We start from the raw sequence: 12,704 nt of genomic DNA, 5'->3' as shown, positions 1-12,704 counted from the left end.
CCGAGCAGGGGCAGCGATCCCAGCTTAGACAACCGAGTTTGTTTTTTGGGGGCATTCTAAATGCTAACCACGCTCCATGGCTAGAGAGAGAGGGAAAGCAGCTTTGGCAGGCCAACCAAGCCTTCCTCAGGTCTTATTGTTGGTTGCCATGAGGACAGAGAGTCTTTCTTTCCCCCTGGGTAATACAATTTGGCAGATCTCTGGCCCTGGGCTCGCTTTGAGTTTGGGTTCACCAGCACCCAACTGGGACACAGTCCCATCCTCAGGTAAGCAAGAACAGGGGGATTAAGCTCTTTCTCTCTGCTCCCTTGAGTTCATTAATTCAATCGTATTTATTGAGTGCTTACTGTGTGCAGAGCACTGGAATAGACTCTTGGGAGAGGATACTAGAATAATAGACACATTCCCTGGCCACAGTGAGCTTAGACAACCGAGTTTGTTTTTTTGGGGCATTCTAAATGCTAACCACGCTCCGCAGCTAGAGAGAGAGGGAAAGCAGCTTTGGCAGGTCAACCAAGCCTTCCTCCGGTCTTATTGTTGGTTGCCATGAGGACAGAGAGTCTTTCTTTCCCCCTGGGTAATACAATTTGGCAGATCTCTGGCCCTGGGCTCGCTTTGAGTTTGGGATCACCATGACCCAACTGGGACACAGTCCCATCCTCAGGTAAGCAAGAACAGGGGGATTAAGCTCTTTCTCTCTGCTCCCTTGAGTTCATTCATTCAATCGTATTTATTGAGTGCTTACTGTGTGCAGAGCACTGGAATAGACTCTTGGGAGAGGATACTAGAATAATAGACACATTCCCTGGCCACAGTGAGCTTAGACAACCGAGTTTGTTTTTTTTGGGGCATTCTAAATGCTAACCACGCTCCGCGGCTAGAGAGAGAGGGAAAGCAGCTTTGGCAGGTCAACCAAGCCTTCCTCCGGTCTTATTGTTGGTTGCCATGAGGACAGAGAGTCTTTCTTTCCCCCTGGGTAATACAATTTGGCAGATCTCTGGCCCTGGGCTCGCTTTGAGTTTGGGATCACCATGACCCAACTGGGACACAGTCCCATCCTCAGGTAAGCAAGAACAGGGGGATTAAGCTCTTTCTCTCTGCTCCCTTGAGTTCATTCATTCAATCGTATTTATTGAGTGCTTACTGTGTGCAGAGCACTGGAATAGACTCTTGGGAGAGGATACTAGAATAATAGACACATTCCCTGGCCACAGTGAGCTTACAGTCTGGAGACGACGAGTGAGATTCTGTACTGGTCTAGACTGTAAGTTTACTGTGGGCAGGGAACTTATCTGCTACCTCTGTTTTATTGTACTTTTCCAAGTGCTTAGTATGGTGCTCTGCACATAGTAAGCGCACAACAAATATCATTGATTGATTGATTGGTCCAGGACTGTACCTAGCTGACCCAGATTCCTCCACATTGAGCAACAAAGGAGGAAGGGCGAGATCAGGCTTCAGATTGGGCGTGGACACGATTCCAACTTGACAATAGACTGGCAGCTGAGGGGTTGGAATGGGCGGATGGGAGGCAGAGAAACTGAGGCACACAGAGGTCGCATGACTTGCCCAAGGCGACAGAGCAGGCAGCTTGCAGAGGTGGGGATTAGAACCCAGGTCCTCTGACTCCCTGGCTTGTGTTTTTTCCACTGGGCCATGTTGCTTTTCAAAAGTTGGTAGACATGATTCATGTCCTCAAGGAGTTACAGCCTAGTGGAATTCAATCAGATCAGACACAATTCCCGTCTCTCCTGGGACTCCCGGTTTGTGTGAGAGAAAGAGAGAGAGAACAGGTATTGAATTCGCATGTACAGGTGAGGAAACTGAGGCTCACTGAAGTTGGCCCTTGCCTAAGGTCACACAACAGTTAAGTGGCAGAGCCGGGATCAGAACTCAGGTCTTCTGACTCCCTGGCCTGTGCTTTTTCCGGTAGGCCACACTACACCCGATTCTACTGGCCCCATCCACCTTGTGAACTCCCCTCGGTGGACTTCAGTCAGAAGCCTTCATGGGAGCCCCTACTGCTGCCGATTCCTCTCCCTTCCCCTCGCCCCACAGGAAGATATGGGTCAGACTTTGAGGCAGTGACGGAGGGAGGGGAGGGCCAACACCAAACATAAATAAGGTCAAATGGAAGCAGTCACTTTGATAGATAGAGCGACTTTAGTCGGAAAGGCTTTAGTGGGGTTATTTTGGCAGGTTGGAGGATGGTGGGGGTTAATTGGGGAAGAATTGGTGAGGGGAGGGCCTTAGCTATGATTTATAAGAGATAATAATAATGGTAATTGTGGTTTCCGTGAGTGCTTACTGTGTGTTGAGCACCACACTAAGTACTGAGGTAGTTAGAAGATGTCAGATTCAGTTCCTGTCCACCTCTGGCTCCCAGTCTAAAGGGGAGGGAGATTAGATAGAATACTAATAATGATGATGATAACTGAGGTGTTTATTAAGCGCTTACAATGTCCAGGCACTGTACTAAGCACTGGTAGATACAAGCAAATCAGGTTAGTCCCGGTCCCGGTTGTACATGGGGCTCACTGTCTCAATCCCATTTTACAGATGAGGGAACTGAGGCACAGAGATATGAAAGGACTTGCCCAAGGTCATTTAACAGGCAAGTGGCGGAGCTGGGATCAGAAGGCCTGGGCTCCTTCCACTAGGCCAAACAGCTTCACGGGGACTGGGGTGTGTCTAGAGAGGCAGGGAAGATGTTCCACGAGTGAAGGGCAGCTTGGGCACACACTTCATTCATTTAATCGTATTAATTTAGTACTGACTGTGTGCAGAGCACTGTACTGAGCGCTTGGGAGAGTGCAATACAACCATTAGACACATTCCTTGTCCACGATGAGCTTACAGTCTAGAGGAGGGGAGAGAGACATTAATATAAATAAATAAATTACAGCTATGTATATAAGTTTTCTGAGGTTTTGGGAGGGGAGAACAAAGGGAGCATGTCAGGGCACCGCAGAAGGGAGTGGGAGAAGAAGAAAGGAGGGCTTAGTCATGGAAGGCTTCTTGGAGGAGATGGGCCTTCAATAAGGCTTTGAAATAGGGGAGAGTCATTTTCCATTGGATTTGAGAGAGGGAGGCCAGAGGCAGGATGTGGAACATTACCCATGAAGCTCCAAGTAGAACTTTTCTCTGCATCACAGCTCTTCCATCATCACCCCTATTTTCAATAACCCAGCTTCTCCCCTATTCCACAATTGAGGTTTTTATTAATCCAGCTTTCACGTGGATCAGTTTCCATGCATCTTTCTTCCAAGGATGCTCGCAAGGGCTTCATATATATCATCTCATAGATCTTTCCACGAACTATTTAGGAGAGGTAGGGAAATATTATCCTCATTTTCCAGTTAGAGTAAGAGCAACTGAGAGAGGTTAAATGACTTGCTCAAGGTCACACAGCTCATCACCAGTGGAGCTGGAAATCAAATCCAAGGTTTAAGAGTCGCACCCTTCCAATTTGGTTAGCTCATGGACTTTTTCTACGAGAAGCAGCGTGGACTAGTGGATAGAACCCGGGCCTTTGAGTCAGAAGTGCCTGGGTTCTTATCCTGGCTCTGCCACTTGCCTGCTGTATGTCCTTGGGCAAGTTACTCCACTATTCTGTGCCTCAGTTCCCTCATCTGTAAAATGGGAATTAAGCTGTGAGCCCCTCATGGGACAGGGGCTGTGTCCAACCTGATTAGCCTGTATCTACCTCAGCATTGAGTATAGGGCCTGGCACATAGTAAGCACTTAACAAATATCTGTCCCCACCCCCCACCTCCCACCACCTCAAACTGCCTGTTTGCTTTTCCCTTGTGTTAAATGGTACTCCTCCAAGTGCTTGTTATGGCTTTCTGCATATGGTAAGTGCTTGATAAAGATGATTGACTGATTGATTAGACTCTGAACCTCAAGTGAGACAGAAATTGAATACTGATTATCAGTGTCTGGTAAACAATAAGTGTTTAGCAGATGCCATTACTTATTTTATTTTATCTTCTCTCCACAGTGGTCAGCTGTCAGCTGCAGTCAGCTCTGCCAATTCCCTCTCCCTGCTCCATTTTCCTGTTTGTATTCGTACCTGAGGATGACCCTTCACATCTTTCTCTCCCAGGGATTTGTTTCCTCTTCCCAACCGACCCGCGACACTGCTGATTTGTCACTTTTCTTCTGTCTCCAGAATGTGCGCTCAGAAGCCCTGGTGCTTTTATTAAGTGCAGCTCAACTGCTATTACATTACAGAATTTAATCTTGCACCAATCAGGCCCTGGCTCTGGTCCAGAGTGGCAGGAATCCAGAAGCAGAGAGACTCTCTCTCTGTTCTGGGGTTTTGTTAAGAGGAGAAGTATTTAACTGCTGGTTGAAAAGGCACGAAAATATTTGCCAAGTTTGACCCGGGGCTCCCGCTGTCTTCTGGATCCAACACGGGACTGCGACACCCCTAAGGGACAGGGACTGTGTCCAACCTGAATATTGCATATCTACCCCAACGCTTTGGACATTATTTGGCACGTATGTGGCCTACTGGAAAGAGCACAGGCCTGAGAGTCAAAGGAAGTGGGTTCTAATTCTGGTCCTGCCGCATGTCTGCTGCGTGACCTTGGCCAAGTCACTTCACTTCTCTGGGCCTCAGTTACCTCATCTACAAAATGGGGATTGAGACTGTGAGCCCCACGTGGGTCAGGGACTGTGTCCAACCTGATTTGCTTGTACGCACCCCAGCACTTAGTACAGAGCCTGGTATGTAGTAAGCGCTTAACAAATATTATTATTCTTGTTTCTGGCAAATCCCATGGCTGCAGACTGGATTCCTGCAGCTTTGACTTGGAAGAGAACAGGGAATGGAGTCAGTTTCACTTGGATCTGTGACCTTTGAGCATTCGATATTCGCCCCACCCTCAACCCCACAGCACTTGTGGTCATATCTTGTCTTAAGCAGGCGAGTCGTTTCCCACCCATAGCGACACCACGGCCACATCTCTCTCCATCTGCAATCGTTCTGGTAGTAGATCTTTAGAGTTTTCTTCGCAAAAATACCAAAGCGGTTTACCACTGCCTCCTTCTGCAAAGTAAACTCGAGTCCTCACCCTCAATTCTCTCCCGTGCCGCTGCCGCCCAGCTGAGGTGAGTTTTGACTTGTAGCAGATTGCCTTCCACTTGCTAGCCACTGTCCCGGCTAGAAATGGACTGGGTATGTTTCTGCTTGACTCTTCCTCCCGTAGCCAAGACTGCTAGAGTCCTGAAAACTCTCCAGGTGTTACCCTGAGAGGGGTGTGGACATATCTACAAAATATATATTTATGTTAATGTCTGTCTCCCCCTCTAAGCCGAGAGCTCACTGTGGGCAGGGAACTGTTTACCAACTCTGTTGTATTGTACACTCTCATGTAAGTAGAGACTCCACTCTGGTTGATCACAAAGCAAAGCTGTTATTTGAACAATACAAGTTGGGGAGAAGGAACGTTTCGGTATGCTCTCCTCCACTAAAAGGAGCAGGCAGGCAGCTTTTATTTCCATGAACAAACAAGTCTTCAGACACTGAATATTTTTTCCCTTTCCTTATCTCACCTAACAGCCAAGGTCGGCAGCTGAGGCCTGGAGGATCCCAGTGATATCTGCCCGCTCCGAGCTGCTCTCCGTTGCCTCAGGAATTTGAACTAAACGGGCCTATTTAGAGTCCATACTTCACTCCTTGGCCGGATCAGCTTTCTACAGAAATGTTTGGGACATGTCACCCACTCTCCTCAAAAATCTCCAGTGGCTGCTTATCCACCTCCACATCAAAAACTCCTCACCATTGGCTTTAAAACTTTCCATCACCTTGCCCCCTCCTACCTCACCTCGAAGTAGAGAGATGCCTTCTGACACGAAGGTGCAGAGAAGTAGGTGTGGAGCTGAGACCTACAGACTACTGTTAGGTAACAAAAAAAAGCCTTTCTCCCTTTCCCTGTCATTCATTCTTCATTTGATCGTATTTATTAAGCACTTACTGTGTGCAGAGCACTACTATATGCCTGGGAGAGTCCAGTGCAGCAATAAACAGTCATATTCCCAGTCATAAAGCGGCCTAGTGGCCTGAAAAATTCATTCATTTATTCATTCATTCATTCATTCATTCAATCATATATATTGAGCAGTTAATGAATACAGAGCACTGTACTATGTGCTTGGAAAATACAATTTGGCAACAGTTAGAGACAATCCCTACCCAACAGCGGGCTCACAGTTTAGAATGGGGGAGAGAGACAACAGTAGACAGCCATCAATTGCATCAAAATAAATAAATAGAATTATAGATATATACACATCATTAATAAAATAAATAGATAATAAATATGTATATAATAACAGTGACCTCATCTGTAAAATGGGGGTGAAGACTGTGAGCCTTATGTGGGACATGGATTATGTCCAACTTGATTAGCTTGTATCTACCCCACTGCTTGGAACAATTCCTGACACATGTAAGAGCTTAACAAATACCATAAAACAAAACAAAATAAAGCAAAAACCTCAGAGGACCTGGGGGGGCAGGGGAGTGTGTGTGTGTGTGTCTTATCCCGGCTCCCCCAGTTGTCTGCTTTGGGATCTTGAGCAAGTCACTTCACTTCTGCGAGTCTCAGTTTCTCTGTAAAACGGGGATTCATTGCCTGTTCTCCCTCCCCCTTAGACTGGGAGCCCCAAGTGGGAGAGAGTCGGTGTCTAAATTGATTATTTTATATCTCCCCTGGCATTTAGTACAGTGTAAAGTAACCATTTAGGTACCATAAAATAAGAAACAGGCCCTGAGAGTTTAGACAGAATGACTCCTTCCTCTGATCTCTCATTCTGGCATATTCATTCAACTCCCTATCTGATCCTTGTTTTTCCAATTGCTATGCGTAAACATAATAAAATCATCATCTAATAGTAACTGTGGTATTTGTTAAGCTCTTCCTGGGGGCCAAACTCTGTACTGAGCTCTGGGTGGATACAAGATAATCAGGCTGGACACTACTGGTAGGTTTTTATCTCAGTCCTCCTTGTTAGACTGTGGGCAGGAAACTTGTCTTTGTATTTCTCACTGTGGGTGGGGAAAGTGCATTATACTCTCTCAAGCTTTTAGTACAGTGCTCTGAACATAGTAAGTGCTCAGTAGATGTCATTGATCGATTGACAGCCCTCCGTTGTCTGCTGTGTGATCTCGGGCATGTCACGTCACTTTTCTGGGCCTGTTACCTCGTCCGGAAAATGGGGATCGAGACCGTGAGCCCCGGATGGGACGGTAAGATGCGAGCTGTCGGGGCTCCAGTCCCCCTGCGTCGGGTGGTGGGGTCTTGAGCCGGAGGGGGTTGGGGGAGGGGGTTGGACAGAGCCACCGAGGCAACTGTGGGGCCTCGATGGCAGCGTGGGCTGAGGCTGGGGGTGGCTTTGGTTCTTACCCATCTTTCTTTGTGGGTGGGGGGGCTGTGCCCACTCAGCCTTGCCCAGGCTGGGTCGGGGGACACCGGCTCTCCGGCTGCCCACCCTTCATCCTCTCTACTCGGACACCAGGGGCTATCGAGAAGCAGCATAGCAGAGTGGCTAGAACGCAGGCTTGGAAGTCAGAAGGACCTGGGTTCTAATCCCGGCTCCACCACTTGTCTGCCGTGTGACCTCGGGCAAGTCACTTTACTTTTCTGGGCCTCAGTTCCCTCATAGGAAAATGGGGATTGAGACTGTGAACCCCACGTGGGACAAGGGATTGGGTCCAACCCGATTGGCTTGTATCCACCCCAGCGCTTAGTACGGTGCCTGGCATGTAGTAAGCGCTTAACAAATACCATAATTATGCAAGCTTGTTAGGGGCAGGGATTGTCTCTCTTGCTGTATTATACTTTCCCAAGCATTTAGTACAGTGCTCTGCACACAGTAAGCGCTCAATAAATAAGATTGAATTGAATTGATGGTGACTGTGTCCAACCCTATTCGCTTGTATCCACCCCAGTGCTTAGTACAGTACCTGGCACATAGTAAGTGCTTAACAAATACCACAGTTACTGTTATGAGCACCACTGGAACATTGTCATCACAGTACCTAAGGAGGTTGGGAAATTTTTCTCTCGGAGGTGATTTAGATGGCCTCCTGCGTGGGGGCAGGGCATGGGCTGAATGACCTTTGAAGATTCACTTCAGCCACAGAAGTCTAGGATTCAGTGATTATTGACAGAGATTGTTCAGGTTGAAGAAGTTTGGCACAAGTGGGGCTTTGAAAACAAAGGCCCTTTGAGCTGTCCTGGAGCTGATATATGGGTGCAGGTGAATGGTAGGGTTTTTTTCCCCTTTCAGTTCTTTAACAAAAGATTCTTTTCTTTCCATGGGGACCTGGCAAGAAATCGTCGCCTTTCCTCCTGCATCTTGTCATAACTTCCTTCATAATTGTGGTATTTGTTGTAAGCACTTACTATGTGCTTAGCATTGTACTAAGGCTGGGATAGATAAAAGATCATCAGCTTTATATTATAAATATATATGATTTATGTTAATGTCTTTCATCCCCTCTAGACTGTAAACATGTTGTGGGCAGGGAATGTATCTGTTTATTGTTATATTGTATTCTCCCAAGCTCTTAGTATGGTGCTCTGCACACAGTAAGCACTCAATGAATACAAAAAAAAAAGAAAAAGATCCCTCACAGGACTCACTGTCTAAGTATGTAGATGATCTGCAGATGCATTCTGCAGATGAGGGAAATGAGGCACAGAGAAGCAAAGTGACTTCTCCAAGGTCACACAGCAGGCATGTGGCAGAGCTGGGATTAGAACGTAGGTCCTCTGACTCTGCATCCTACGCCTTTCACACTAGGCCATGCCATTTCAGCGGCTAAGAGTGTCAAAGGCAACCGAAAGGTCAGGAAGGATTAAGACAGCATAGAGCCCATTGAATTTATCTTAAGGGGGCAGGGGCTGGACCTCTTTACTTTCCAGTGTTCAGGATCCAGAGCAATCCTCCCTGCAGGTGGACAAATTAATAAACCACAGTCTCCCCTTGGGGAAGATCCTCTCTGGGAAAAAAAAAAGAGTGAGGCACTTTGGAAAGCTGCATTCAGTCTTTCCAGACTCAAGGGCACCATTTAGAAAATAACCTTTTTGCTGCACTTAATGGTGACTTGAAGGAATTAATGAGTCTGGTAAAGGGTTTTGCTGAAAGAGTAAGTTGCTTAGCCCACTGGGAGAATGGCTCTAGGTGAATCCTATCTGATGATGGTGATATCTTTACCCATACCATTTTCTCTCTTGCCCAAAACCTTAAGCTTACTATTTCCAGTGGTCTCTCTACTTAATAATAGTGATAATAATAATTGCTTCTACTTGCAAAGGGTGAGCTATTTATAGGCTAGGATTGTTCCATCCAGACTGTGGCTGCCAGTGAGGCAAGGGTTATTATTATTATTATAATAATTGTGGTATTTGTTAAGTGCTTACTATGTGCCAGGTACTCTACTAAGCACTACGGTGGATACAAGGAAATCGTGTTGGACACAGTCCCCATCCCAACTGGGGCTCACAGCTTCAATCCCCATTTTAAAGATGAATTAACTGAGGCCCAGAGAAGTAAAATGACTTGCCCAAGGTCACATAGCAGACAAAATGGCAGAGCCAGGATTAAAATCCATGACCTTCTGACTCCCAGGCCCGTGCTCTATGACCCGCAAAGAGAAGGCTCTTTGTTCGCAGCACTTTCATACTGAAGAAGCAGTGTGGTCTAGCGGAAGGAGCACTGGGCTGGGAGTTTGAAGTCCTGGGTTCTACCCTCAGCTATACCACTTCTCTGCTGTGTGACTTTGGACAAGTCCCTTAATTTCTCTGGGCTTCACTTTCCTTATTTATAAGATGGAGGTTAACACCCGTTCTCCCTCCTCCTTGACCGTGAACCCCATGTAGGACAGAGACTGTGTCCATCCTGATTATCTTGGCTCTGTCCCAGGGCTTACTATCTTGCCTCATAGTAAAGGCTTAACAAATGCCCTTATTGTTATTTCAGGAAGTTAGACTCTGGAGAAATGTTTTTTCCCCCAACTTCTAGCCTTGCCAGTCATGTGGTCTAGAACAAACCCTTCAGTGGAAATCAAAATGCAATAATAGGCTGGATGCCATAATGATAATATTTGTTAAAGACTTACTATGTTCCAAGCACTGGGGTATGTACAAGCAAATCGGTTTGAACACAATCCCTGTCCCACATGAGGCTCCCAGTCTTAATCCCCATTTTACAGATTAGGTAGCTGAGGCACAGAAAAGTGAAGTGACTTGCCCAAGGTCACACAGCAGACATGTGGCGGAGCCAGGATTAGAACCCACATCCTCTGACTCATAAGCCCATGCTCTTACCACTAGGCCATGCTGCTTCTCATGACTTACTTTTTAAAGTCAGCACTTAACAAATGTTGTTATTATTATCATGCACCCTGAACCAGGTAGCCTCTCAGGTTCCCTTCCAAACAATCAATGGTATTTACTGAGCGCTTATTGTGTGTAGAACACCATACTAAGCACTTGGGAAAGTTCAGTACAATAGAATTCTGAGGCCAAGATCCCATAGAGATGAGGCCGAATGGGTCAGAATAAGATGGCAGTGCCAAGGGGCCTCCTTGTTCTTGGGCCAAACCCGGGAGCGTTCAAAGGCCCAGCTAGCTGTCTACTGTTGATGGTTACCGCTTCCTGCCTGGAAGGGTAAGTTATCACAACAAACCTACACTGCTGGGAACCTACCCACAGGAAACGACACTGGCCCGAGGTCCCCTTAGAAGACATTTGGGTCTCTTGTCAGTCAGTGCTGGCAGGCTCCCAAGATGGGGAATGGGCTTGGTGGGGAATGGGAGGAGGAGGAGGAAGAAGAGGAGGACCCCACTGGGTGGAGAGTCAGGGAGAAATGGTGTCACTGGGAGTTGTTTGGGGGTGGTAGTGATGGGATGGAGTCAGGAAGGGAAGACTGGTTCCAGGAAGGGAAGAGGAGCTCCACGCTTTGGGTAAGGCTGCTGCCAATCAGACATCCTTTTAAAATAATAATAATAGTGGTATTTCTTAAGTACTTACTATGTTCCAGGAACCATCCTAAGCACGGGAGTGGCTACAGGCAAATCGGGTTGGACACAGTCCCTGTCCCGCATACGGCTCACAGTCTGAATCCTCATTTTATAAATGAGGTAACTGAACCCCTGAAAAGTGAAGTGATTTTCCCAAGGCCACACAGCATAAAAGTGGCAGAGCCAGGATTACTTGCTCTACTGTACCCTTCCAAGTTTTTAGAGCAATGCTCTGCACACTCTAAGCACTTAATAAATAGCACTGATGAATTGATTGATTCTCAGTTGGTGGTGGTAGATGCATTCCAGAAGATTCTCTCTGCTTAATCTATTACCAGAAATCATAGCCAAGCCTATGCCAGTTTACTGGTTAACAAAAGAATGGAAATCAAAGGCAGAGGTCACAGGAGTAAAACACAGGGAAGCACACTCGTTTCTGAAGAATTGTTAGATTCTGTGGACTTCGAGTCAGGGTGAGAGAGAAATTAAAATTTCCTAGGCTATATCTGCCCGTTTCCATTTTTCCCTAATTCTTCATTAGGAAAATGTGTAATTTCTCTCATTTCACTTTCTCATTCCTTCCCCTCTCCTTGCCATTCCTCTCCCTCCTCCTCAGATCCTTAATTTGTTTTGGAATAACAATAATAATAATAATAACGATGATACCATTCTTAGGCACTTACTATGTGCCAGGCACTGTAGTAAGCAATTTGGGGAATACAAGCAAATCAGGTTGGACACAATCCCTAGTCCCACCTGGGGCTCATGGTCTTAATCCCCATTTTGTCTTATGTTGTCGAGTCATCTCTGATGCGAAGCGATGCCATGGACACATCTCTCCCAGAACCCCCCACTTCCATCTGCACTCGCTCTGGTAAAGTGATTTCAGAGAGTTTTCTTGGTAAAAATCCAGAAGCGGTTTACCACCACCTCCTTCTGCGCAGTAAACTTGAGTCTCCCACCCTCGACTCTCTCCCATGCCGCTGCAGCCCAGCACGGTTGAGTTTTGACTTGTAGCAGATGGCTTTCCACTCGATAGCCACCACCCAAACTAGGAATGGAATGGGTAGGCCTCTGCTTGACTCTCCCACCCATAGTTGAGACTGGTAGAGGACTGGAAACTCTCCAGGTGTGACCCTGAGAGGGGAAATCTCCATTTTACAGATGAGGTAATTGAGGCACAGAGAAGTGACTTGCCTACTTCATCTAATTCAGGGATTCTGATTCCCAGGCCTGCACTTTTTCCATTAGGACACGCTGCTTTGCAAATCTCCAGAAGGGCCTCGGTGATCCCGAGCCTAGAAATTTTTTAACATGGGACATTTGAGCCAAGACCAGTGTTCTAGAGCCATGTTTCACAGGGGCTCGTCTGGCCTCCGCCTTCAAGCCTAGCGCCCAGCTGGAGAACACTTTACTGCCAGCGAATCCACTTTGCAAAAGCCTTTGTCAATAAAATATTAGAGAAATAAACCATTAACCATAACAATAATTTGATTTCCAGAAGGGTCTTTTGCCTATCATTTGCACTTTACAAGAGTATAGCTTTCGCTCTAAAGTGTTCAGAAAAAAGGCGCTTACAGCTGTGATGAGGCCAGGAGAGCTGTGATGATACCAAAGTCTAAAAAAGTAAGTGGATCTATAGGGTGTGTGCAATATATCTGCAGGT

The 12,704-nt window shown here is 46.6% G+C and overlaps 1 non-coding gene across 1 annotated transcript; it reads right to left on the bottom strand.

The window, feature by feature from the left end:
* Positions 1–5,128: 5,128 nt before the first annotated feature.
* LOC114805553 lies at positions 5,129–5,266 on the bottom strand. Its single transcript, XR_003753525.1, has one exon. It is a non-coding gene; the product is annotated as a small nucleolar RNA SNORA7 (small nucleolar RNA).
* Between the last annotated feature and the right edge of the window lie 7,438 nt (positions 5,267–12,704).

The sequence above is a fragment of the Ornithorhynchus anatinus genome, chromosome 18 (assembly GCF_004115215.2).
Source record: "Ornithorhynchus anatinus isolate Pmale09 chromosome 18, mOrnAna1.pri.v4, whole genome shotgun sequence".
Classification (NCBI taxonomy): domain Eukaryota; kingdom Metazoa; phylum Chordata; class Mammalia; order Monotremata; family Ornithorhynchidae; genus Ornithorhynchus; species Ornithorhynchus anatinus.
The sequence above is the reverse complement of the archived record's forward strand: the minus strand, read 5'-3'. Positions and strand labels throughout refer to the sequence as shown.